General features: G+C 42.8%; 1 long non-coding RNA gene across 3 annotated transcripts; it reads right to left on the bottom strand.

The window, feature by feature from the left end:
* Positions 1–5755: 5755 nt before the first annotated feature.
* Positions 5756–26770, bottom strand: LOC118548804 (uncharacterized). Of its 3 annotated transcripts, none has more exons than XR_004923766.2 (4): positions 24720–26770; positions 17734–17864; positions 15760–15904; positions 5756–5995 (listed from the first exon to the last, which is right to left on the bottom strand). It is a non-coding gene; the product is annotated as an uncharacterized LOC118548804 (long non-coding RNA). The 3 variants fall into 3 exon arrangements; XR_004923758.2 differs by having other exon boundaries at positions 17668–17864; XR_004923755.2 differs by lacking the exons at positions 17734–17864; positions 24720–26770 and adding an exon at positions 17235–17410.
* Positions 26771–27759: the final 989 nt, after the last annotated feature.

The raw sequence follows: 27759 nt of genomic DNA on the forward strand, positions 1-27759 counted from the left end.
GCAACATTGAAAGAATTGTCCATGGACAATTATCCTAGTTTGGATAATACTTCCAAACTATCTGGGAGGCCATAGTTAAGTCAGGCTACCCTGAAAGATGGAGTACAGTGGAAGCAATTTAACTCATAATGAATTATGACATTTCTCCACTTTAGACTACAGTAACACTCCCCTCCCCCCCCAAAAAAATTACATAGCCCTCACTGTGTTCCATGCTTGGATCCAATCACTTAATCCTTTCAACAATATAAGGCAGGTACTTTTACATTATTTAACGCCACAGAAAAGTTAAATTACATGTCCAAATTTACAAGGCCAGTATGTGGAGAAATTGGAACCCTCATACATTGCTGGTGAGAATGTAAAATGGTGCATCTGTTGTGAAAAAGTTTTGACAGTTTTTCAAAAAGTTGAACATAGAGGTGCTGTAATATCCAGCAATTCCACTCCTACATGTATGAAGAGAATCAAGTGCACACAAAACCTCATTACAAATGTTCATAGTGGCATTACTTACATAGGAAAAAATGTCCATTGACAATGAAACAATCCAAATGTCCATTAAGCAAGGAATGGAAAAATAAATACTAATACTAATGGGATATAGTTCAGCAATAAAAAGGAATGATACATAATGCACCTCAAAAATATTATGCTAAGTGAAGGAAGGCAGTCACAGACCACATATTGTATAAGACATTTTTATGAAATCTCCAGAAGAGTCAAATCTATATGCAGATAGTAGATTAGTGGCTGCCAGTGGCTGGTGTTGGTGGGGGACGGGATGAATGCTAAAGGGGATTAAGTTTCTTCGTCTTCTTCTTTTTTTTTTTTTTGTTTTTAATGTAGTTTCTTTTTCAGTGTTGGAAATGTTCTCTTTTTCTTGATGAAAATTTCTACAGTTAGGTTGTGGTGATGGTGGCACAACTCTGCATATACTAAAAGCCATTAAATTGTACACTTTCGGTGAAATATATCTCAATAAACTGCTAGAGGGGGGGTGGAGGAGGCTACTGGGGAGAAATGGAAGGGTCAAACAGGAGAAGGAACTACACTGACATGGAAAACTATGAGACAAACACCAAAAATCTCAATAGATCAGATAAACTCTTGATTGAGTCATTTTAAGAGAAAATTAATGAATCAGAAGATTGCACTGACAAAGAGACCCAGAACTCAGCACAGAGAGACAGAGATAAAATATGAGCAGTGATGACATGGAAGGTAGATAAAAAGGATATACGAGCAGATTGCAATTCTTCAGCTGTAAAACTCCCACCCCAACTGATATTATTTCATTATATTATTTTAATTTGACCTTTCACACCATAATTTACAGTTAAAATGTGTTCTTCTATATTATCCTTCTCTATAAACTTTCATCATAATACTCTTAGAGAAGATAATTTTTAAAGACTTCTACCAAGGAGAGTCTGATTGTCAATAAAAGCATTTATAGCAGATGAATGGATCTATAATACAGTATATTCATTACTTCCAAGAAATAAGAGGATTAGTTAAAAATCAACTTAAAGCCCCATTATTCCTCATTAAATTGTTTCATCAGGTGTGAGACAGCTGGAAAATATGGATTCAAGTTAGTCTTTCCCCCATCCCCTTCAATGAAGCAAAAATCGTTTTGACTGAAAAACGCTCCTTAATAAAATAAAATAATAAAAATAAAAGAACCCAGTTGCTTTCCTTTAATGTTCTATTGAAATATTTCAAAAAGCACTTCCTTTGTTCAAAAGACGTCCTTAACCATCTTCTCAAATGGTTCTTTCCTTTGAATTCTTGATGTCATGTCCATTTCTTAAAAGTCTGACTTGGCGTATTTCATGGTTGTGTTGAAATGTTTCCCTTTTAATCACATGGGATGGTGGCCCCAAAACAAACACAACTACCTTATGGAAACAACTTAGTAACCTGCCCAAAGTCTATGGTTTGATAGAATTGTTATTTCCCTGTACGTTAGTAGAGATAGTACTCAATGTATTTCTTTTTTTTTTTTTAAGATTTTATTTTTAAGTAATCTCTACACCCAACGTGGGGCCCAAACTTACAACCCCAAGATCAAAAGTTGCATGCTCTACTGACTGAACCAGCCAGGAACCCCTCAATGAATTTCTTATATACCTGAAAGAAGCTTAACAGAGAGAAGAAAACTGGAATTTTTGATTTCTGCTTCACAGAATATTAGAAGTCAATAGAACATTTAAGCTGTATCAATTGATTTCAATTGAAATCAATTGATTTCCTTCCCACCCCAAAATGGAGTTTTAGTATAAATAACAGTACCAAAGAAAATTAACAAACTAAGGGCAACAGTGAAAGATAATCTATAGCAAATTGAATATCTTTGCTATCTAAATATATTCTAGAAATTCATAAGTAAAAGATCACAGCAGAAACAGATAAATGGGCAAAGGATATGAATGGACAATTCACAACCAGTAACAAAATTTCCTAAGAAACGTACAGGAAAACGAAAAATCAAAGAATTGAAATATAAATGAAATATTATTCCCCTCCCTTTATTAAAGGAATATAACTTGAAAAGATAATATCCTGATCTGATGATATCATGAAATTAATACTTTTGTACATAACTGGTGGGATTGTAAATTGGCACAACCATTTTGGAAAAGTCTTTGATAGTATGTATTAAGAGCCACAAAACATTCACATTCTCTAACCTAGTGATGCCATTTCTAAAAATCAATTCTTAAAGTCTAAAAAATGAGAAATGATCTGCACAAGGACATCTTTTAACATCCTTTATCATTATTTATAATAGAAAAATGTAGAAACAACCTAAATGACCAGTGATAGTTTAGTAAATTATGATACACCTATATGATGAGATACTCTAATGTTTTTAAAATTGTGAAACAAGGAAAAATATTTATGATATAATGTTAAGTGAAAAGAGAATACAAAATTGTCTATACTGTGTTTACAGCAATACTAAACACAAACCAAAAGTAAATATATTAAAATGAACACTATTGTTGTTAAGCTGGTAGAAATTATGGGTTTATGATATTCCTTTTATCTAATTTCCAGTGAATGAGTAAGTGTGTGTGTGTGTGTTTGGTTGTTGAAAAAGTTCATTTTATTTATTTTTTTTTAAATATTTTTATTTATTTATTTGTTTTAAAGAGAGACGGGGCAGGGGGGTTGTGCAGGGAGGAGCAGAGAGGGAGAGAGAAAGAGGAAAAAGAATCCCAAGCAAACTCCTCACTGAGCACAGAGCCCAATCTCATGATCATGACCTGAGCCAAAACCAAGAGTTGGATGTTTAACCAACTGAGCCACCCAGGCACCCTGAAAAAGTTCGTTTCATAATAAAATATCAGGCAACCTTAAAATACACTAAATTCTTACCCAGGGTCTAAATCAGTGGAAAGAACATGTTATAGAATGTTTTAAAAGAAATATAGCTTTATTCCTTTCTAAGACATAACTGATGAATAGGTAAGCTTAATTGTGATCAGCATGTTAGTCGCCTATGATCATTTTTATAATGGGAGTAAGGTTTTCCTTGTCCAGACTCCGACTTGGTAAGTAGGGAACTCTGTGGTCGTGCCTCAGCCCCTATCAGGGTGTTCTGAGGAACTCTCTCCATTGCTTAAATTTCCTTATTGTTACTTTTGAGGGTTTTACGTTACGCCACCTTCCTGGGTCATAGCCTCAGTAGTTCAATTGGCTTTATTTTCTTCATGGGCAAAACTAGTAGGTTAAACTAAATGATGTCAAATTCCAGATCTATAATTCTGATTCTAAATTAAGGCTTTCAAAATGCTTTAAGCCTACTAATTCTCAAATTGTTTAAGACTTTGATCTAACAAGCTTCAGCTTCAGGACCCTTCTCTTGTTTGGGCCTGGAAAAGTCTCTTTCTGTGTGTTAAAAAATGATCATGTGTTTTTGTTTAATTTGCAAAAAATAAGAGATTTTGACTCCCACTGGGTAAGACAGCTATTTCCTCCTCTGTTTTTCCTTTACAACATTTCCTCTTGTATCACGTGGTGTCCTAGTGGCTATGGGGATATAGGGCATTCAAGGAAGGAGAAATTGAATTGGGGTATCATTATTTTGAGTGTGATGGAAATTTATGTGCCTCAGTTGCATTTCCTTGTCTTGGGAATGGTTTCCAGGACTGCTGTCATTCCCACTGTGCTGACTCACCTGGTGATGTGCCGTGAAAGGCAAAGCCAGGGGTCTCCCTACATGTGAGCATGTCCTTCAACAACCTGCTCTGGAAGTACCTGGATCATGGAGGAGAAACAAGGTTTGAAATACTCAGAGACAGAAACTAGTCTGTGCAGAATACTTCCAAATCTTCCAGCTTTGAAAGAAATCATATCGACAGAGTTTTGTATTAAGTTTAACTGAGATATAATAAGAACAAAAAGAAAATAAGAGGATTAGTCAAAGATATCCAAATGTAAATAATAAAAAGTCCTGAAAGAGAGAGAGAGGAAATAAAAGTGAGAAAATCATTACTATGATAACATTTCTCAAAACTACAGGGATGAGTTTCTAAGACTGAAAGGCTGGCTCAGTGACCATAGCATTGGAGTAAAACAGATCCACATAAAGGCACATCAGAGTGAAATGTCAAGACACTGGAAACAAAGAGAAGTTTCTACAAGCTTCCAGAGAGAGGGAAGAAAAACAAGCCATATGGAAAGAATCAGAATCAAACAGCCTTGAAATTCTCAGCAACAACCCTGGAAACTAGAACATAATAGTGGTTGTCCTTAAAAGTCTGAGCAAAAAATGATTTCCAATTTATTTCTACACACAGCCAAGCTGCCCATCAAGGATGGGGAAAGAATAACTATATTTTGAGATAAGGCTCAAAAATTTTACTTCCCACTTCAGAAAGCCACCAGAAGAAGTGAAATGAAGCCGCAAAAGAGGAAGGCATGAGGCGCAGACAAGAGATCTGACAGGGGTGAGATATGGATGAAGACTCCCAAAGGTGATGAAGGGCTCAGGGTGAAAACTGGACATCTGAGCATGGTTGCCTTCTGTAGTTTTACGGGCTTTTCATCCTGAGGAAGCTACTCGAAGATGTACGACACCAAAACAAAGGCGAAAACCAAGAAAGAGGAAGACATGAGAACTAGGGAAGAGGGAATCAAATCTAGGAGAAAAGCAAAGGGCATTTCAAAGCCTGAGTGCAAAGGGAAGTCTTGGGATGACAGCTGTGTGGGAGGCCTGGGGAGCAGCCAGTAGAGATCGAAGAGAAAGGTCACCAGAAGGTAAGTCAGGAAGAAAACATTCAGAACTGGCACCCCGCCCCCCAACTAAGCTGTCATGATAGTCCCTGGGAAAGTGTGGCAAGACTTAGAGAACAATAAGCGCCAAGAAAACGAAGCACATGAGTAAACAAGGCAATTACTGTAAGTTCGAGAAAAACAGAAAGTTGGGAAAGAAATTTAACCAGAGGATACCACAATGTTTAGTTGTGGATAATGATTACATGGCATCATCAAATAAACACTGACTATTGATTTCACAAAACATTGAAATATGTATATTTGGGGGCAGAATAGATGACAGCAACAGTAATACATCTTTATCATAACAGAAGCCAATAGATAATATCAAAAGCTGATTTGTGAAAATATAGCATATATACCTATTATTTAAAAATATGGAAGTGTGTGTATGCAGGGGCAGGGGGGAAGCTGCAAGAACGTATATGTAAGCTTTTGCTATGTCATAAACCACCACAAAACTTAGTGGCTTCAAACAACACACATCTTTTTATTTCTTATAACTGTAAATAAGCTGGACATTTCTTCTGGTTTAGGTCAGCTCAGCTGAATTGTGTGGTCAGCTGGCGAACTTAGCTGAGGCTGGATGGTCTGGAATGTTCTCACCCATCTGGTGGTTGGTTCCATGTCAGCTGGGGTGGTGGTGATGATTGTAGCCACTGTGTCTCATCATGCAGGCAGACGGCCTAGGCTCTTTCATACAGTTCTTTAAAAAAAAAAAAAAAGATTTTATTTATTTATTTATTTATTTATTTATGTATTTATTTATTTATTTATCAGAGAGAGTGTGCACAAGTAGGGGGAGCGGCAGACAGAGGGAGAGGGAGAAGCAGGCTCTCTGCCGAGCAGGGAGCCCAATGCAGGGCTCCATCCCAAGACTCTGGGATCATGACCTGAGCCGAAGGCAGATGCTTAACTGACAGCCACCCAGGCTTCCCTCTTTCATGTAGTTCTTGCAGGCTTTGTAAGAATACCATGAAAGGGCAAACCCAATGCACACGCACATTTGCAGGGCTTGTGTGACATTTGCTAAAGTTCCATTGGCCCAGACAAATCATATAGCTAAGCCCAGGTTCAAGGGATGGAGAACTAGACTCTCCCTCTCGATGTTAGGAACGGCAAAGTCACATTGGAGAAGGATGTAAACACAGGGATGGAAAGAATATGTAGTATAAGCATCAGTAGTAGTTGTCTCTGCAGAGAGGATCTGAGGAAGCGAGGCAGGGACAGGCAAAGTGGGTAGGGAGATTGAGGAGCGCTGGGAGGACTAAGGAAGGGAACCACTGTACTTTATAATAAGCATTTTAGTACTATGTTATTTTATTTTATTGTTTGGCAGAGCCCATCTTATTTTTGTATATATTTTTTGCAATTGCCTCTAAAGGCCTTTGATTTTTTGTTTTAAGATTTACTTATTGGGGCGCCTGGGTGGTGCAATTGGTTAAGCGGCTGACTCTTGCTTCGGCTCAGAGTGGATCTCAGGGTCGTGAGATCAGGCCCCGCCTCGGGCTCTGTGCTCAGCCCGGGGTCTGCTTAAGTTTCTCTCTCCCTCTCCCTCTGCCCCTCCCCCTTGTGCGTGTGCTCTCTCTCTCTCTCTAATAAATAAATTAATAAATAAATATTTTAAAAGAGACAGAGAGAGGGGGAAGGGGAGAGGGAGAGGGAGAGAGAGAATCTCAAGCAGACTCTGTGCTGAGCCCAATTCAGGGCTGGATCCCACCACCCTGAGATCACAACGTGAGCTGGATCCCACCACCCTGAGATCACAACGTGAGCTGAAACCAAGAGTCAGACACCTAACTAACCAGGTGCCCCTCTAAAGGTCTTTTAGATAACATTTGTAACAAGCAGCACATATACAAGTTTATATCTAGTTTTTAACTGGTTTTCTTTCAAGAACACTAATTCAAAAAGATATATGCATCCCTGTTTACTTCGGCATTACTTACAATAGCCAAATATCCATCAATAAATGAATGGGTAAGAAGATGTGATACACACACACACACACACACACACACACACACACACACACTGGAATATTATGCAGCCACACAAAAGGATGAGACCATGCTATTTGTGACAACATAGGTGGACCTCGAGGATATTATGCTAAGTGAAAAAAGTCCGACTAAGAAAGACAAAGACCATATGATTTCACTCATACATGGATTATAAAAAAACAAATGAATATATAAACAAACAAAAAGCAGAATCAGACCTATAAATACAGAGAGCAAATTGACAGTTTGCCAGAGGAAGGGGTTGGGCAGAAAGAGTGAAGGAGAGGGAGAGATATGGGCTTCCAGTAACAGAATGAGTCAGGGGAAGAAAAGATACAGCATAAGGAATGTAGTCAATGATACTGTAACAAGGTTGTATGGTGACAGATGGTAGCTACACTTGGGGTGAACATAGCATAATGTATAAACTTGTCAAATCACTATGTTATATATTGTAACTAATGTAACATTGTGTGTTAACTATGGTTAAAAATAAAAAATAAATGGTTTTCTTCGTGTTTACATAGACTTTATGGGAATCCATTTTGATGGCTATATAATATTTTATCAGGTGGATAAACCATAATTTACTAACTGTTCTAGTATTTTCACTATTATAAATAGCATTGCAAAAAGCACCTTTTTTGCATTAAAGCCATTTTAAAAATTATTATTTTCTTAGGATGGAGTCTTAGGAATGGGTTTCTTGGATAAGAAAGTACAAACATTTTAATGCCATTTGAAGAATATCTATTTACTATAGATATTCTTAAAAAAGTTATTCTATTTACTGTTATATCTATTTACTATAGATATTCTTAAAAATTTCTTTAAAGAATTCTTAAAAAATCTTAGCTAATATATTATTACTATATATACATATGTTATTTTCCAGAAAATTGGTATCACTTACCATTAGAAGTATATTCTAATAACCAGTCATTCCACATTCTTGCCAGCATTACATTTGTGTGTGTAGATGTAACAAGTCTATTATTTCAGTTTTTATAACTATATGTATTATTAATTTGATAAAAATGCAATTAACTTAGAATAAAAGGGAGAGAGTAGTCAATAGTGTCAGATCTCTAGGAGTCTCAAGTAAGAAAAGGTTGGATTTAGCAACTCCCAACCTTTGGGAGATTCAGTGAGGTCTATGAGAGTAGGTTCAATGGAGCAGTGGCGATGGGAAATAGAGGTGAAAAATGAGAAGGAGAGGCACTAAAAATAAATTATAGTTCACAAGAAGCAAGATTATAAAGTGAGGAGAAAGACAGGGTAGTAGGTATAAAGAAGTGCTGGATTTATATGAAACGTGTCAAACCTCCAAAGCCAGACTGAAATCTTATCTATCCATCCATCCATCCACCCATCATCTGCCTTTGCTTCTGTCTCTCTCACGTTGTTTTCCTAATGATCATGTCAGGAATGATTTCAAAATGTCAATTTCTTAAATACTGACTGGGCTCAGTATTCACTCAGGCACATTATCCAAATGTTCTCAAAGTATAATGATCCCTAGGGATCCCCAAGACCCTTTCAGAGGACCTGAGTTCAAAATTAATTTCATAACAATATATCGTTTGCTTGTTTCACTGTGTTGACATCTGGTGGGTGGCACACAATCAATGGAAGATGAACCTGCTGGAGCTTTAACACAAATCAAAACAGTGGTTCTAGTACTGAGCGCAACTAGTCATCCTGGTGTTCTTCACCATCACACATCGGCAGTTTAAAAATGCTAGTTTGGATTCAGAAAGTTCATGATGAACAAAACGTTATTAATTTTGTTATGTTGACCTTTGAGACCACATTTTTTAAATACTCTGTGTAACAAAATGGGAAGTCCACATACAGCACTTCTGCAGGGATGCCTGGGTGGCTCAGTCATTAAGCATCTGCCTTCGGCTCAGGTCATGATCCCGGGGTCCTGGGATCGAGCCCCGCTTTGGGCTCCCTGCTCAGTGGGGAGGCTGCTTCTCCCTCTCCCTCTGACCCTCCCCCACTCTCTCCCTCTCAAATAAATAAATAAAATCTTAAAAAAAAAGTAATTACCACTTACTAGTTTTTTTATGTAGAATAAAAGAAAAAAAGCCACAATTATCAAAAAGATTATTAAAATACTCCCTTTTTCCAACTACATATCTGTGTGCAGCTCGATTTTCTTCATACATTTCAACCAAAAGAACACATCACAACAGAGTGAATCAGAAGCAGATGTGAGAGTCCAGCCAAACATTAAAAAGAGACTTTCAAAATATAGAACAATGCCATTCTTCTAATGGCTTTTTTTAAATTTTAGAAAATACAGTTATTTTTTATAAAATTATGTTGTCTGTGTTAACATATGATGGACTTATTATTGTTATTTTAAAAATGAATTTATAAATATTTTTAAATTTTCTCAATTTTAATTTCTAATATAGTAACTATCAATAGCTATAATCCAGATAAACAAAAGCTCTTTGGCGTCCCCAATACTTTATAAGAATATAAAGGGTTTTGAGACCAAAAAGTTTGAGAACCACTAACCTAAGCCTTCTCACCACCACAGTGGACAATGGTTACTGATATTCAAAATGAGGATTTTGAGATACTAAGAGCTGCTTTCAGCAATTTTTTTTAAACAGAGAAGAAAATTGATTCAAAATTCATAATACTGTGGATTTATACAGTTCTCATCTTAACTTCAGTTTAGATTATTGGCTAATTGGTGTTTACCTGGACAAGAACCTTCTTGTCTGAGTATGTTTCTTCATTTATAGAATGCAAATAAGATTTGCTTCCCAAGGAAGCCATAATTTCTTTACCCCAATGAAAGCAGAAGGCAATTATTCCCTGAAATATTTCTACCACAATTTAATTATTCATTTCCAGTCCCTCAAGGCATTTCTTGTCTGCTAACATTGGTAATTATCTCCTTTAGCCAAATTCAATACGTGGTTTCTATTTTTCATTGCCCCAGGGTATTGCAAGGAGTAATTGGTAAGTGTTGCCCATGAACCCTGAAGATGAAAAGTACTATATAATTATCACCATGGGAAAATGACTTTCCCTGCACTTGGCTAAAATCATGACTTGGGCTTGTGGTATTAAATTTTAACCTTAAGGACTTCTGATATGAACATGCTAACATAGGTTTAGCATCTTTCTGTTGCTTCTCTTTTAAATGGTAGAAAAACATCAAGAAGGACATCCAAATCAGTGAACTCGATGTTCAGCAAAATTAAGAGCAGATATCCATAGCCTTCAAAATATGACCAGGGCAATCTCCGGCATTTCTTGGCCTGTAGAAGCATTGCCCTCATCTCTGCCTTCACCTTCATGTGGCATTCTCCCTACTTGTGTGTTGCTGTCCAAACTCCCCCTTTTATAAGGACACTGGGTCCTTTGGATTAGGGCCCATCCTAATGAGCTAATCTTATCTTAGCTAATGACATCTGCAATGACCCTATTTTCAAATAAGGTCACATTCTAAGATACTGGGGGTGAGGACTTCGACCTGTGAATTTGGGGGTGCACATTTCACCCCACAATACCATATACCCAAGAAGTGCTCCGTTGCTTCCCCCCCTCCAGAAGAGAGAGCCTTTGGGCAGGAAAACATGAAGGATGTGAGCCTCTCCCCACAAGTTGAATGACTGGGCTTTAAAGTAACTTGAAGTCATTCCTCTCTGTGTGAGTTTTTGTCACCAACTGGATACACAGCTACATCTGATTGACTTCTTTTTCAACTTTAAGGGCTGTTCTTTCCTTTTGATTTACTTTTTCTTACAGTTAAGTAAAACCAATATGTTTCCAAGGTCAAATCTACAAAACAAAATATATTCATGGGTATCCAGTTTTTATATCCCCTGCATATTGTCCTCTCTCTCCCATAGATATTTTTTAATTAAAAAAGAATTTAATCTAAGCACATGTGTACTTATGTTCCCATCACCCCCATTTATTCAATAAATAGTGGCATACTCAACTCTTCTCCAACTTGCTTTTTTCAGTGAGTCCTGTATCCCGGACATCACACCCTGGTAGTAAACACATATCGTTCATTCCGTTTTATAACTGCCCAGAGTCCTTTGTGTGGATGCGCCATGGCTGACTATCTTATTGATGGATTTTTGGATTCGTTTCCAGTTTTCTTGCAGTTACAAATAGCGCTACAGTCAATTTTGTGGCATACATCTTTTTGTACTTTTGCCAGCACGTCTTTGGGCTTACTCTTCTCACAAGTGTTTAAAAATATGGCCTCATACTTGCCTGCTGGCTCTGTTTTCCCCCTCCATTGGACCTCCTGCTTCCTCCGTTCCATTGTCCCCATGCTGTTCAAGTTGGATAATATCCCACTTCTCTTTAACATGGGGCTTTGTCTTGGGAGAGATCGTGGTTTGGTTGATTTTGAGAGTTCATAGGGCCTGCACCATCCCATCTTACCAGCCGCGTGTAGTTGCCCTTACTCACAAGCTGGAGCCAGCAGAGCACCCTCCCAGCAAGGGTGCTGCCCTCCGGGAGTGGCCTGCCGAGCTTCCTGTGAGCGTCTGTTGGGGAATGCAACTTCTCCAGCTTGCGGAGGCCCCAGCAGAATCCTACCTTCACCATGCCCTCCCCATCCCTGCATGGAAACCAGGATCAGCAGGTCTTGCTGCTTGCAAGGAATTGTTCTACCTGCTTCTACATAGTCCATAGGAACACCTTATACCTAGTTGTGTTGATGATGCCGTCAGTCAGTTCTTTGGCTTTATTTACAACTTAACTCTTCACTAGAAGAAATGCAAATTAAAGCCAAGAATATATAGGAAGTCTTTGCTTACTCTTTGTATATTCTTGCACATTTTTTAAGAATTTAAAAATTATATCAAAATTAAGTTACCCCCAAAAATTGAACTGAAATCCATTTTTTACTTAATAGCTTGACAAAAATCTAAACGTTTGGTAATACACACTTTTGACATGGCTGTGGGAAACTGGTCCCTCTCATAGGCTGCTAGTGGGAATATAAACCAGTGTAACCCTTGTGGAAGGCCATTTGACAAAACTCATCAAATTTCAAATGTCTTCACACCTCTTGGCCCAGCAACCCAACTTCCGGGAATTTATAGGACAGATGCATTTGCACATGTGTGAAATGGTGAATGAGCAATGTGATTCATCATAGTGGTGTTAGTGATAGCAAAAGTTTGAGACCATCCAAACTAGTTTAGCCTGACAGCAACAGAAACTGGTTTAATAAACAATCTGCACCCTTTTAATGGAAAGAATGAAGAAGCTCTCTGTATAAACAGAAACAGTCAGATCTCTAAGACCTTAGAAAAAAGGTACAGAACAATGTACACATACCATTTTTGTAAACAAAGAACGGGGGGGGGGATAAAATATATATTCGTGTTTATGTATATTTGCATAAGTATATTCTGGAAAAGACATACAAAACTAATAAGAAAGAACCTGGAAGGGGGTAGCATATGAGGGGCAAGAGTGGGAGGAAGATTTTCACTGAGCACTGAGCAGGTTATGACTGTTGAATTATGCGCGTGTATTACTTAATCAAAAACAAGAAAATACAAAAAGTTTGGAAGCTGATTTCATCAATGTATTTGTTAACATCTGAGCCTAGAATAAGCTCAAGCAACTGGACGTGATCTGGCTGCTTCCAAGTTCATCCAAGACGCAGATATAATGTCATAAAAGCTCAGTGTTGCAAAACTTGCATCATGGGAATGGAATCAGATTCCTCTGAGCTGTGATAGTGCATGAGGTCGGAGGTGACCTTGGGGAGACTGACCAGCTACAGAAGCAGGGCCAAGTCTATCCACATGCACATCATTTGCCACACTGAGGACAGTATGAAATCCACCTGTTGGGGTGGAATGGACTGAAATAGACAGAATACAGAGAGAACCAGAGCCAGGCAGGTCTCTGGAGAGCCAAAGAAAGGGGAAACTAATTTTCGGAGCAGCTTTCTAATAGAGTGGTGTCTTTGCCTTCATCATCCTTACTTCCCCGTGTGAATGTCACCATTAGCCTGGTGACAGGAAGTGGTCATGTGCCTGCATCTGTCAGCCCTGCGAAGTGCCTGATTTGGTCTTTTGGTTCCGGTCATTACATCATTGTGATTATAACACCGCCTTTTTTCTCAGAACAATTTCAAATGTAATTATTTTATCAAGAAATATATTCATATGGTTTGAAAATAAAATTTCCTTTAGCCTGTCCTCAGAGGATGAGATTTCAAGTCTCCCCAAGTCTGCCCTGCTTTCTTCTCTCTTTTGGACACAGGGCAAGGGGTCATTGTCTCAGAAGGGGCCCTTCCCAGGGTGTTCCAGAGCAGACAGACCCGACAGGGGGACAGCCTGCCTTTCCTGGAGACCCTGTTTCTACTGAGACAGTGAATCTGAACAATTCACAACAAGGTAATAGCAGCTTTACCCTCTCCACTTCCCTATTGATGTTTCAAAAAAGGAGGATGGGAAGGGGCCCTCCACCTATCACACTGGTGCCCTCCTTTATCTGTTGCTTCACGAGGCTGTTCCCAGGCTCCTACCCTCATTGGCAAAAGCCCCAGCCAGTGATTGCCAGCAGGAGAGAGGAAGAGGAGGGATATGGTCCTTGAACAGCTGTCTTCCCTGAGCGGCCCAGCCCCCTGGGATCTGCCCCCCTTTGAGCTCTCGGCCTGGACCGCCACACTGCCCAACTCCAGAGGGCACCACTCATGTGGCATTCTGTGTGCACACCCGGGCTGGTTTTGTTCAGTATCTGTATGCGTCTGTCTTACTACCTCCATGGGCCAGGACAGGTCTATCAATCTTTTTATATACCAAACCACCTAGCATGAAAAGTGGCCTGATAAATGTTTGCTGATGGGTGGACAATCCAGAAATGGGGTTATCGACCCTGAATCACAGATAAAAGGACTATTTAATCTGGCCAAAGCCTCTACGTTAGAGCTCCGTGAACCTGACGCCCAGCTTTGGCATCTGGTGCTAACATTAGCCATTTAGAAATGTGACCTTTCACAACACAGGGCATCCCCGAGCAGCAGTGTGACGTGACCCGCAGCAGCTTTATGCCCCTGCTGCAAGCATCAGTTTCCTCTTTTCTAGAAGGGTTCCATTCTGAGCGGGGACTTGGGGAGCCACAGGGAGAACTGACGCACTCTGCAGAGCCCAGAGTGTGGTTTGGATTAGTCACAGTCATAACTCCTGTTGACGTGGTCACGGAGCAGCCAAGACTCCCATTTCTCCCAGGGGCCCACAGTATTTCCCTGGGTGACTTTTTTGAAGCACGAGGCCTCAAAACCATACTCAAATACTTCTCCTTTAACGTAAGAGTTAGAGTAACTAAATTATACCTTATTGAGCCCTCTCCAGCCTGCCTTCCTTCATCTGCCCACCAACACGCAGTGAGAACACTTCCAGGCCCTTCTACGGCATCACCTATGTGCTGGGCTGGCTGCTGGAAGTGAGTGAAAAATAGTGGGAGAAACGCACATGTAAGATGCTGAATTGAGACTCAGAGGACTAGCGTTTTCAGGCAGTAGTTTGTTGGCCGGCCTCGTGCCAATTACCTCTCTGTGCTCCATGGTGCCATTTGCAAGAGGCAGGAGAAAAATAAGAAGATGGTGCCCCACCCTGCCGTCCAGAGGATGCTTGCCCTGAGCGATGTGTCCCTTTGGGGGTGAGAACTGGGGAACTGGGATGGGGGAGGCCTGCATGGAGCCACGCAGCCTGTCCCTGGTGCCCTTGACCTGGATGGCTGAGGTGGGGAGTCACCTGCAGACTCAGGACACAGGTGGTTATGTTTGTTCAGGGTAGAGACTGTGTTTGGGGTTGTTCCCATGACACAATCCTCAAGCCCTCTGGCTCTGAAACTAATTGTTCAGATTGATGAATTGATTCTATTTTTCTTAGAACACCGAGCTCCAAATGCCTGAGGGCAAGAGAAGTCACTGTTAGCCTCTCTCGCTCCCTGGGAGGGCAGTGGGCGGTGGGGGGGGGGGGGGACCCAGCACCTTCCCAGGAGATATGGGCCTGGCTTCAGTTCCAGTCTCACCCTCAACTCACAGAGTGACCTAGAGGAACTCCCCTCCTGCTGGGCTTCAGGTTCCCCATAGGTGCAATGAGGGAACCCCAGGGTCCCTCTCAGCTCCGAGCTGTGAGAACCTGTTTGCCCTTCCTTCTCTATCAGGCCTTCTTCCTTCCTTGCTTCCCCTCTGCCTTCTCCTTCTTTCCTCATCCTTGTACATGGGAGACCTCAACTCTTGTTCTAGCTCGTCTGGGCTGTTTCACTGATCTGAGCCACAGTTTTCTCAAGGCACAAAGGGAGTGTTCAAATGAGAGTGTCTAAAGGCTCACCCAGCTCTGAGGCTCTGGTCTTCCTGGGATCCCAGGGTATCAACTCCCATGCAGGCTGGGGCCCATGCTTTCACCTACCACAGGGGACCCATCCCTCCGGGGCCCCAGCTGCCACTCACCTACTGGTCCTCCAGACTTCTCAGGAGGATTCCACGGACATGGCTTAGCCTGAGGCCAGCAGACAGAATCTGTGATGTCAGCTTGATTGAGTAACAGTCTCCACTTATTCAAGCACCAATCCAGGTGTTGCAGTGAACGTATTTTCTAGGTATGATTACAATCCATAATCAGTTGACTTTACATAAGATAGATTATTCTAGCTAATCTGGGTGGGCCTGATTCAATCAGCTGAAGGGTCTTAAGAGCAGAGTCACAGATTCCCTGAGGAAGAAATTCTACCTGTGGACAGCAGCTTCCATCCATCCCCAGAGTTCCAGTCTGCCCTTCCTGGTGGCCTTTCCTACAGATTTCAGATTTGCCCAGCCAGCCCCCACAATGACATAAGTCAATTCCTTGCAATAAATCACTTAATATATACTTACTCTGTTACTCTCTGGTTGAACCCTGACCAATATACAGTCCTGTGCTACCTCTGGTCTGATGTGTAGTCTCCAGATTATTTCTGAGAATTATGCATAGAGGCCCCCTGTTCGTCTTGTCCAGGCCCTCATAACCTTGACAGTGCATGTCAAACAGTTTCTACTTGGGCAGCATAGATTTGCCCCTACTCTCAGGTACATTCCGGCCAAGATAAAATGAGACCTCTGAACTCTTTTGCCTTTGATGCCTCACAAGCACTTGATCTTGGGATTCTTTGTACATGTTGTTTACCGAATGTTGTTACTAATGGTAGACTCTTCCAAATACATCTTACTGAGAAAGGAATATTCCACCACCCTCACCATTCAATTTAACAGCTCTTCTTGAACTTCCAAAATGCAGACAAGGCCGAGGAGCATAAGCAAGCCTGTGAGTTCCCAGGGAATACAAGGATTCCCATGCTTGTAAGCTAAAGCAGTCCTGCGGATTGGGAGAGTCTACACAATTGTGGGTCTTAGCCAAGTGAAACCAAAGAACCCAGAGTCCTTCACCTTTTTGTTTTCAATATCTGAGCTTTCAAGCACCTCTCTCTTCATCCTGCAAATATGAACTGGCCAAACACTTGGACTATAATTTTTTTTAAAGTAATAAACAATGCGGTTTCCATTAACATTTATCCCTGGGTGAGCAGGGGTTGGGCAGGATGTGTTCTTTCTTTCTACAATTCATAAAATTGAGAATATTGTCCTCTGGAGTCCAAGAGGAACATAAAGAGGCCAGCAGATCCTTCTATCAGGGGTTGGGAAAATAGGACCGGGCTGGGCCGTGGAATGGGGCGGGGGGGCCGGTTGCACCAACAGTGGGCGCCAGTGGAAATTGCATAGAAGACAAGCAAAGTTTGCTGGAGTCTTCTGCTTCAGACAGTGCCAGGCCTTGGGGGCTCAGGGCTTGCTGAAGCACAGTAAACATGAGACTTTGAAAAGGCTCCTGGCCCTCTGGTGTGCAGCCTCGAAGGGAGGCCGGACCAGGTAGTGTTGGCCCCTTCAGCTCTAACCTGCAGCAGGCAGCGGTGTTCTTCTCGCTTCCGGCCTGTGCTGACACACAAGAGGGCTGGCTGTGTCCTAACAGGAGCTTCCGATTGCTCACCCAGCATCCAGCCCTATATCTGGGGCATCTGCCTGTCCGGGCCTGGCAGAGGGCATCTGCGCAGGCTGCCAAGCAGTGAGGAGTGCCCTGGCCTCTCGCAGGCTGCACTGGGGCACTGACTCATCCTTCTCCGCCCACAGCTTGGAACCAGGCAAGGAGAGCTGAGCTCAGAGCAAGGAAGGGCATCACCCTCGGACGTCCTCAGGCTCTGCCCTTAAGGCTGGCAGTGTGTTCCTGCTCTGGAGACTCTGCAGATGGGCTCAGCGTGGCCTGCTCTGCAGGTCCCAGGGACCACGGCTGGTGTATCTGGGGAACTGACGGTTCGGTATGACGCGGCTTACCTCGCCTTTGGGGTGTGATGGGAGATGAGGCTGAAGAGCCGTGGGGGGGCTACGCAGCATACTCACAACGTAACTTTGTAAGCAGGGTAATAGTTTGGAAAAATATTAATGTGCTTTTCCCTTTAGCTGTTCTGGGTATGTGACATGATCCGATTGTCCCGAGGCATTCATTTACATGTAGAAGATTAAGATTTTTTCTAGAAAAAATATGGGAAAGAAGAAAGCATTAATATATACCTTTTGACACTTAAAATACAATGTTAGAGCTTTATATTGAAACACTATAGAGAGAGAGAGAGAAAGAGAAACACAGGAACGGCACATATTCAAAGTTTACTATTTGATGAGTTTTGACATATGTATACATCTGTGGAACAGTCATCACGATCAAGACAGTGAACATATTCCTCATCCCCACTGATTTTCTTTCTATCACTACAGATTAATTTGTATCTTCTAGAATTTTATACACATGGAATCATACAGTATTTACACATGTTTTGTCTGCATAATTATTTTGGGACTCACCTCATGACCCACTGCATGAATCAGTGGGCCATTCCTTTTTGCTGCTGAGGAATATTCCATTGTATGGATGTCCCACAATATGCTTATTTGCCCATTGATGGACATTTGGTTGTTTCTTGGTTTGGACTATTACAAATTAAGCTGCTGTGAATATTTGTGTACAAGTCTTTGTGTGGACGCATCCTTGCATTTCTCTAGGGCAAATTTCTAGGAACAGAATGGCTGGATCATACCACTGGTGTACTTTTATCTTCACAAGAAACTGCCAAACTCTCTTACTAAATACTGGCACCATTTTATACTCCCACCAGCCGGGTGTGAGAGTTCCAGTTGCTCCACATCCTCGTCAACACTTAATATGGCCAGTCTTGGTAATTTTAGCCATTCTAGTGGGTTTGTGGGGCATCTCATGATGCACTTCCGTAACGACTAACGACATTCACAATAATATTTGTAGCAAGGCATTACCCGAGCTACCCTGGCTACTGCTAGGGGAGAGGATTTTCTAAATTCCTATACACAGAAGCAAAATACCATAGTGGTTACAACATGGGCATGGCATGTACATAACGACATGCTTACAAGTATATTCATTGCAGCCTTGTTTGTAATAGCAAAGCAATGAAAAGCCTAAGTGTCCAATAATAGAGACTTGGTCAAATAGATTACCATATTGTATTTGTCTGGTTCTCCAGAGAAACAGAACCATAGGATGTGTGTTATGTATAAAAAGAGATTTATTTTAAGGAGTTGGCTCATGTGATTGTGGAGGTTTGGTAAGTCCAAAATCTGATGAAGGAGGTCAGCAGGTTGGAGACTCAGGAAAAAGTTGCAGTTCAAGTCCAAAGTCAGTCAGGCTGGAGACCCAGGAAGGAGCCAATTTGCAGTTGTTTTGTTTTTTGTTTAAGATTTTATTTATTTATTTATTTATTTGAGAGCAAGCGTGGGGGGAGGGGGGCCAAATTGGGGGGAGGGTAGCAGAGGGAGAGGGAGAAGTAGACTCCCCACTGAGCAGGGAGGTGGATACAGGGCTGGACCCCAAGACCCTGGGATCATGACCCGAGCCAAAGGCAGACACTTAACCGACTGAGCCACCCAGGCACCCTGCCAATGTTGCAGTTTTAAGGTCAAAAGCAGCCTGCTTGCAGACTTCTCACTTGCTCAGGGAAGGTCAGCTTTTTGTTCTTTTCAGGCCTTCAACTGATTAGATAAGGCCCACCCACACAACGGAAGGCAACCTGCTTACTCAAAGTATACCAATTTAAATGTAAACCTCATCCAAAAATAAATAATAAAGGTAAATTTCATCCAAGAACACCCTCACAGAAACATCTAGAATAATAATGTCTGACAAAGTACCTGGGGCACCCACCCCATGGCCCAGCCAGGTTGACACATAAAATTAACCATCAGAGGTATGGATGTGATACTAAGCAGCCTATATATACATGTGTGTGTGTGTGTGTGTGTGTGTAGTGCTATATGTCCTGTACCTTCAAGATACATTAAGTGAAAAAAGCCAGATGCAGACAGTATGTAAAATACACTACCATTATAAAAATATTTTAATAAGACATGGCTATAATTGCAGATACATAGTATATCTCCTAAAGGACATGCCAGACATTGGTATGGAGAAGGAGGAAGTTGCCTCTGAAGAAGGGAACTGTGTGGTTCGGGAATAGGAAAGAAAGGAGATATATTTTTTATTTCACTCTCTTGCCTTTTGTATTTTTGAAATTTGATGGCACGTACAGAAGCCTTGGCTTGGATCCCAGCTGCATGGATTAGAGATGTGTCTCAGCCTTTCCCCTTGAGGACTGCAGACATAGGAGTAGCCACTTTAGGGCGGAAGTGATGACAAGGGGGAGGGACAGGGATGGAGGCCAGAGTGTGCTCCCCAGTGGCATGGACAGGGCCCAAGAGTGCAGCCCCCTCTCTTTGCTGCAGGGTGGATGGTGCAGGCCAGGGACCGGGACGTCATGGCTGGAGCTTGGAAGGGCCTGTGAGAGCCAGGATGGGACTGAGTGGGCCAAGGAGCATCATGGCTCCACCAAGCAGTGTTTTTTGCTTTGCAGTGAAATCTGGCCTGCTCACTTCTCGATCTGAGGATGGGGGAGGATGGGACGGGAAAGATGACGTAGGTCGCATCAGCCTTTAACCCCACCCAGAGGAAATCTCTTTCTGTTTACAGACTAGACTCTGCCCTGACATTTTAGGCTTACAAATCTCTGTAAAGAGACCCCCTCCTCACAAGGGACCCCGCAGAGAAAATCCCTACATGGGGTGGATTGCTAAACTCTCTGCTTTTCCAGCTCTTAAAGATTTGGACTCCATAATAATAGGGCTTCGCTTCAAAGAAAAAAAAAAGCCAGCATGTGTTGCAAATTCATGATCAACATATGGTAGTAGTTAATAGCATGCTGTTGTTTGCTGTGTGACTCCAAATTCCTCCAGCTTCCTTCCTCTTCCCCATGCTCCTACCTCCCTAGTCCCCTTCTCCCACATCCTCCAATTTTCCCCCAAACTCTAGGCTGACCTGGTTCCCTACTTCCCCACCTTGCCCTGACCACCCCACCCACTCCTTGTGGGAGGTTTTCCAAGCAGTGAACAGAGCCTCAGCCCCAACTGCCACTCACTTAGTCAACCCATGCGCACATTTTCAAACAGATCTTTGGGGTTTTGTTTGGTTGGTTGGTTGGTTGGAGTTTCTTGCTGAGGAGCAAGGGGAACTCTTTAATAGACTTTTTTTTTTCTTCCTCTTGTTTCCCTTCTTTCCAGAAAATCAGCATTTCCTGGCTCAGGACCCAGTGAAGAAACAACTGCTAAGTCCCAATAAAATCAAAAGGAAAAAAAAATTTTTAAAGGAGTCTGTCCCACTAGCCTAGCTGTTTTTAAAAAATGTTAGGGTTTTTTTTTTTTCCAATATAAATGATAACTAAAATCTTGTTTATTTCTGGAACTCGTTTCAGCACATTTTTGCACATTTTTGAGAAAAGGACAGCTCGTATCTTCACTGTCTTGCATCATCTGTGTCTGCCGCCACATGCCAAAAGACAAATATAACCAAGGCCTCTTAGAGTTTCCAAGATATAACACTGCCAGCGGTGACCCATGTGACAGAACTGTGTCTCAGCTGGACAGCCAGATACACCCCCTGCCAGAGCCTGTCCCCTGGAGGCAGAAATCCAGGGCCTGCCATACATTCCTGTCTGGTCTCCAAATCGGACTGAAGTTATTTACACCAAATGCTCAAGCCAAAGCCACTCCTCAGTGCATGATCCTGAGCCCCAGTGTCTGCTCATCTCCCACCTCCCTCCATCAGCATGCACTCTGGGTCCTCCCTCCAAAGTATGTTTTCCCAGGGTCCTCTTCCCTCTCTCTCTACTGCCATAGCTCCAGTCGAGCTACCATCTTCGGTCACCTGGAGTATGCAAGAGCTTCCTCCCTCGTCTCTCTGCTTTCCCCTGTGGCAGAAAGATGTATTGAAAAGTTCTCTCTCTAAATCTCTATCCTTTGCTTCACTCCCTTGCCCCACATTTCATTTTTCAAGCAGGTAAACAGACTTTATGATCCCAGGATCCTGGAAGTACAGAAAGGCTGTGTCTGTATTTGTAGGAGCCTGGATCGGAGATGGCTTTTTTGCTACATGCCCTGGGGACTGTCGGGAGAGAGGGTATATCTGGACCCAGCAGCAGAGCCGGACCTGAGACTTTCCCACAGTGGGAAAGGAGAGAGTTCTTTGTGGTTCCGGAGAGCCATGAGGAGCCCAGCCAAGGCTCCAGGGAAGGAAGGAACTAGATCAGACGGCTTAGCAGCCTGGGGTGCCAAGGCCATGGCCGGGGTACAGAGTCACTGCGGGGACCACCCTTGTCTTGAACAGTCAGGGGACCTGCTTTAACCAAGTCAACTAGAGGCCCTTAGCCAGGCTTCTGAGTGCCTAATGATTTCCTTGTGGTCCTGAAAGGAGAAGGGGGTCTCAATAATGACCTTTCAGGAAGGAAGGGGCTTACGGCAGAATTAGGCCGAGCTACTAGAAATATAGCAATGTTTCTTGATGATCTGAATGTGGATCAAGATTCATACCTATGATACACTTAGGGTCATCTCAGCTTGCTCCAGCCAGCGGGGTCTCTCAGGACTTGGGACTTTGAGGACTGAAAGGCAATCTGGGATGATATGTTCACACTATCCAAAATTCCTTCTACAAAATGGTAAATTAAAAAAAAAAAAATCAGGGGCCCCTCGGTGGCTCGGTTGTTGAGTATCTGCCTTTGGCTCAGATCATGGTCCCAGGGTCCTGGGATCGAGCCCCTCATCCACTCCCTGCTCGGCGGGGAGCCTGCTTCTCCCTCTCCCACTCCCCCTGCTTGTGTTCCCTCTCTCGCTGTGTCTCTCTCTGTCTAATAAATAAAATCTTTTTTTTTAAGATTTTATTTATTTGAGAGAGAGAGAATGAAAGACAGAGAGCATGAGAGGGAAGAGGATCAGAGGGAGAAGCAGACCCCCAGCTGAGCAGGGAGCCCAATGCAGGACTCGATCCCGGGACTCCAGGATCATGACCTGAGCCAAAGGCAGTCGCTTAACCAACTGAGCCACCCGGGTGCCCATAAATAAAATCTTTAAAAAATTAAAAATTAAAAATTAAAATAAAAAATTTTTTTAAAAATCAGATCATGTTTCAAATCCAAATTCCTTACTAAGGCCTCCAAGCCTCTTGTAACCTGAATCTCACCTCCCTCCCTCTTCATCCCTTTCTGCTCTGGGACCACTCTGGGCCTCACCCCTGCCATCAGCCACCTCGCCTCCATTCTGCCCTCAGCAGGCCAGGTTTATCCCTGTCTCTCAATCTGGGCTCCTTCCCTCTTGTTCCTTCCACCTGGACTTCTTTACAGGACTTTCTCCTGAGCCTTCCCAAGACCACCACCTCCCTCCGCCATCTCACCCCATCCCCTTTAAGTAGCTTGCTCTACCCTGACCCCAGTCCCTCTCTCTAACATCATCCTCTTTAATCTACTCATGGTATTTATCACATGCAGAAGGTAGCATAGTGGTGTACTTTGACTATTGCCTGTCTCCCCCTTAACATGGAAGCTCCCAGACTCTGGCTCAGAGCTTTACATAAAGCTCAATAAATGGTTGTTTCCTGGCTGACTGCAATTTTTTGCGATTTTAATTTTCTCTTTACTTTTTTTTATTTTACCAAAGAAAAACGGCGAATAAGCAGATTAAATTTTTTGAGACTGACACTTATTTTGGTAGATATGATGAAAACCAGCCATTCGCCCTGCTTAGTGTTGGGGATGATTAAAGTAAGTATTGTTTTCTCTTTCTTGACAAACATTATAGCCTAGTTCCCTTTACTCCAATCCTCCTTTGGCATTTTCTTTCTAATCTTTATAAGGAAAGAACCCATCAGAGGTAAGGCAGGAGACAGGGAGAAAAACAGAACAATGGGGCAGATAGCACAAAGTAAGAGCATTAAAAAGAAGTCCATATGTATGAAATATGCAATAAATTTGACTGTTCTTAATTTTTTTTTTTAAAGATTTTATTTATTTATTTGACAGAGAGATAGAGAGAACAAGCAGGCAGAGAGGCAGGCAGAGGGAGAGGGAGAAGCAGGCTCCCCGGCGAGCAGGGAGCCCGATGCGGGGCTCGATCCCAGGACCCTGGGATCATGACCTGAGCCGAAGGCAGCCGCTTAACCAACTGAGCCACCCAGGCGCCCCGACTGTTCTTAATTTTTAATTTAAAAGACTATAAGGGGCATCTGGGGTGGCTCAGTCAGTTAAGCATCTGACTCTTGTTTCAGCTCAAGTCAGGATCTCAGGGTCATGAGATTGAGCCCTGCATCCGACTCCACACTGGGCATGGAACCTGCTTGGGATTCTCTCTCTCCCTCTCCTTCTGCCCCTGCCCCTCCCCCTCCATGTCTCTCCTCTCTCTCTCTGTCTCTCTCTCTCTCCCTCAAAAAAGAAAGAAAGAAAGAAAGAAAGAAAGAAAGAAAGAAAGAAAGAAAGAAAGAAAGAAAGAAAGAAAGAAAGAAAGAAAGAAAGAAAGAAAGAAAGAAAGAAAAAGAAAGGAAGAAAAAGAAAGATTGTGATTATCAGCTTGGATGAAAAAAGTCAGCTATGTGCTCTTTACATGGGACATACCTAGAAATAAGGATATAAAAAAATTGAGAATCAGAGAATAGGAAAAGATAGATCAGGGGAGTAGTAACCAAAAGAAAGTTGATGTCAGATAAACTAGATTTTTAAGACAAAAAACATTACTAGGAAAAAGGAGGATCACAACATAAGGGTAAAATGTTCAATTCACCCAGGAAGATATAACAATTCTAAACCTATATAGTACTTATTTAAATAGCCTCAAAATACATAAAGCAAAATTGAAAGGCTTATAGGGAGAAATTAACAAATTTGACATATCTTCATCACGTACCACTGATACATCAAGTACAAAAAAAAATTAGAAAGATTTGAAAAAAAAAGTTAACCAGTGTGATTTAATGTACTTACATAGTATAGGGAGGAAACAACCATTTATTGAGTTTTATGTAGTATTGGTCTCTCTCATACTTCTGCAGACCTTGTCAGTGCAGCTTTTACCCCAGATATCGGTTCAAGGATGCTTGCATAGTGAACGGCCTTGGAATAATATCCAGACTGCGTCCCCTTTTGGAGCTGAGGAATAATTTGTTCATTGTCCAGTATAGCATAGATGAATTTTTCCCTTCAGAGCAAAATCTGAGGTTTGCTTACAGCCCGTTATAAAACACTGGAGCTTCCTAAGCTTGGGGATCCTCAGCTGTGAGGGATACATGTCCAGCACCCACCTGGGCTCCTCCACATCGCCCTTGCGGGGCTTGAGGCGCAAGGAGCCAGGAAGCGCATACTGCCTGCTATGTGGTAATAAAGTCCGTTGTTTCTGATCCAGAAGGCTCATGTCTTCTGTCAGCATCCCTGAAACTGTAGATGGCAAAGTCACTATGCTGCAAATAGGATAAAACAACAGACCCTCTACAGTTCTTGATTCGTAGAACCTTGAACCCAACAGTAGACGAGACACCTTCTCAAGCGATACATGGAGTGTGTGCAAATTGCCCAGCACAGTGCCTTCCACATGGAAGACATTCAATTAATATTAGTGCTCACTTTCCTCGGGCACACCAGCTCGTCTTACTTCCTTGAGCAGTTAGCAGCCACAGGGAAGGAATGAACCAGGTGAACAGAAATCACAAATGAGCATTCAACAGCTTGAGAGGTGGTTCTGTCCATCCCTAGCATGAAATGGGAGCACAGGGAGCGATGGTGATATACAACAACCCTTCTGTGTTGGCCCCACACTGTGGGACTTCAGTGATTGAGGCAAGACCATTGCCAGGAAAGCAAATATTGTATATTTATATTCAAATGTCAAGAGTCTTTCCTAAGGTCCTCTGGAAATTAAATCTATCCTCTTAGCCATTTTCTTATAGCTCAGATCAGCAAAAATCTGGCTTACTAAACCATTATGAGCTCATTTCTTCATCCTCCCTCCTCCTAGAGCTACAAAGTTTAATCTTGGATTACCTCTATTTTTTTCTGAAACCGGCTTCTGTTTCTATAGCAACTTCTACTACCTCTACACTCAGATAGGGAGGAATAACGTGTTAGGTCTCAGTCCAGTACCTGAAAGCTCATTCTTCAATGAGCAGGATCTCCAGTCCAGGTGTCTATGAGCAAACTCAAGATCTGACCCCTACTCTGTAGCCACACTCCAGGGAGGAGGGGGCTAGAGGGCCAGGCTTTGAATGTGTGGAGGGAGGCCTGCAGCTGTCTGCTACACTCCTTTCCAAATCAGCCCAGCCCCGGGCAGGCCAATGACTAGGCCTTCGGGGACAGCCGTTGTTCTTCCTCACATATTTGCCTAGTGACCAGTCTCAGCTTAGAGCCCCGTGACTTGCATAGCCATTTTGAAGGACTGGTGTGCAGGGTAGATGCGCCCAGGGTCTCCTGGGGAAGAGGAGATGGTATTCCGTGCTCTCTCAGAAAAACCTATAAATCTGCCCTGAGTCGTCCTCCTAGAGCAGCTCCTCCTTCCTTCTCCCTCTCTGCCTCCCGAACCTCCCAAATTTGCTCCCAAATCCACCTTCCCCAAGTCCGGGGCTGCTCGCGACTCCACTGAGCAAGTCCAAACAGTCCATCTGCTGTTCCGTCACACGCGTGCCTTCCAGCCATGCAGCTCCTGCAGAGTTTGCGACACTAGGACTCCCCGAGCCGGACTCCCGTCCTCACCGAGGTTCCCCGTGGGGGCGCGCTCTCCGACTTCACAGGTTTTCTGCATCATTATCGCGTTGACTTCCTGCAGATGAGGAGTCGGAGCGGCAGACCAGCCGAGGGCTGAGGCTACCCAGCTGCCTTACAGCCGAGGCCTCCTGACTTGAGGCTAGGGGCTTCTACCTCTTTAATTCTTCTCAGCAAAGGAGATGCCTGTGAAGTGAGCAAGTTTCCCAATCATTGCAAATCCTGGGATGTTTCTGGTCCACCTCCCTGCCCCCCGTCTTCAGGAAAGGCAAATGAAACTCACTGGGTGAATTTCTTGGCCTGGATCCCAGGCAAATTAAATTTGAGACATGTTTTGTAATCCATACTCGGTGACCATCTAGAAAATGGTGACTTGCCTGATCCAACCTATCCACGGTTCAGTTGTTTTTTTCCTAAATGAAACAGAGTTGACACACAATGTTACATTAGTTTCAGGGGCACAGCTTAGTGATTCAACACCTTGTATACATTATGCTATGCTTCCCCATTCGTGTGGCTACCATCCGTCACCTTACAATGCTATTACAATACATGGTTTAGTTCTTAGTCTAGTAAGTGGAAACTGGTTACTAGTTCATTCCCCCATTCTTTCATTCGACTGGTATGGAGCAGTGAATGAGATGAAGTCTGTCCTTGAAGAGCTCCCATTCTTGTCTGGGATGGCAGTGGGAGGGAGGACAGAGATCAGCATAGACCACTAGCTAACACAGTGCAATGTCCCCAAACCCCAAAGGAGCATGATCCATTCATTCCACTAAGGGAATGAGACCTCACAGACATACCGGAACTGAGCTGGGTCTAGAATAATCATGTCAGGTGGAAAGTGAGCAAACTCTCAGCTTGCAGTTTGCAGGTGCCCAAGGCCTAGGCTTCCTTGGTTGTTCTGGGGCCCGGTTAACCCCAGCCTCTGCAACATGTGACCCAAATTTGCCCCTGGTGCTATTCTAGTCAGGTACTTAAAGTAGCAGTGGTGATGGTGGTGGTCACGATGGTGCCCTATCTTCCCAGGGTCCCAGGATAGGTCCAGCAGCAGATCTGTCTCCTAGAAAGGTTGCCATGGTTTTGCCAAAGCATCCAGTGACTAATGAAGTCTTGCTCTAGAGTAAAGGTGACCACTGTGCACAGACACCCAGGCAGCAGCTCCCAAATCTTCTTGATCATCAAACTTCTACAAACCACCCGAGGTGAGGGTCTGGGGGAAGGAGTAGAATCTGAGAAATGCAACAGAAAGCATCATCATTGCCCAACAGCT

Source organism: Halichoerus grypus, chromosome 10 (genome assembly GCF_964656455.1).
Source record: "Halichoerus grypus chromosome 10, mHalGry1.hap1.1, whole genome shotgun sequence".
Taxonomy (NCBI): domain Eukaryota; kingdom Metazoa; phylum Chordata; class Mammalia; order Carnivora; family Phocidae; genus Halichoerus; species Halichoerus grypus.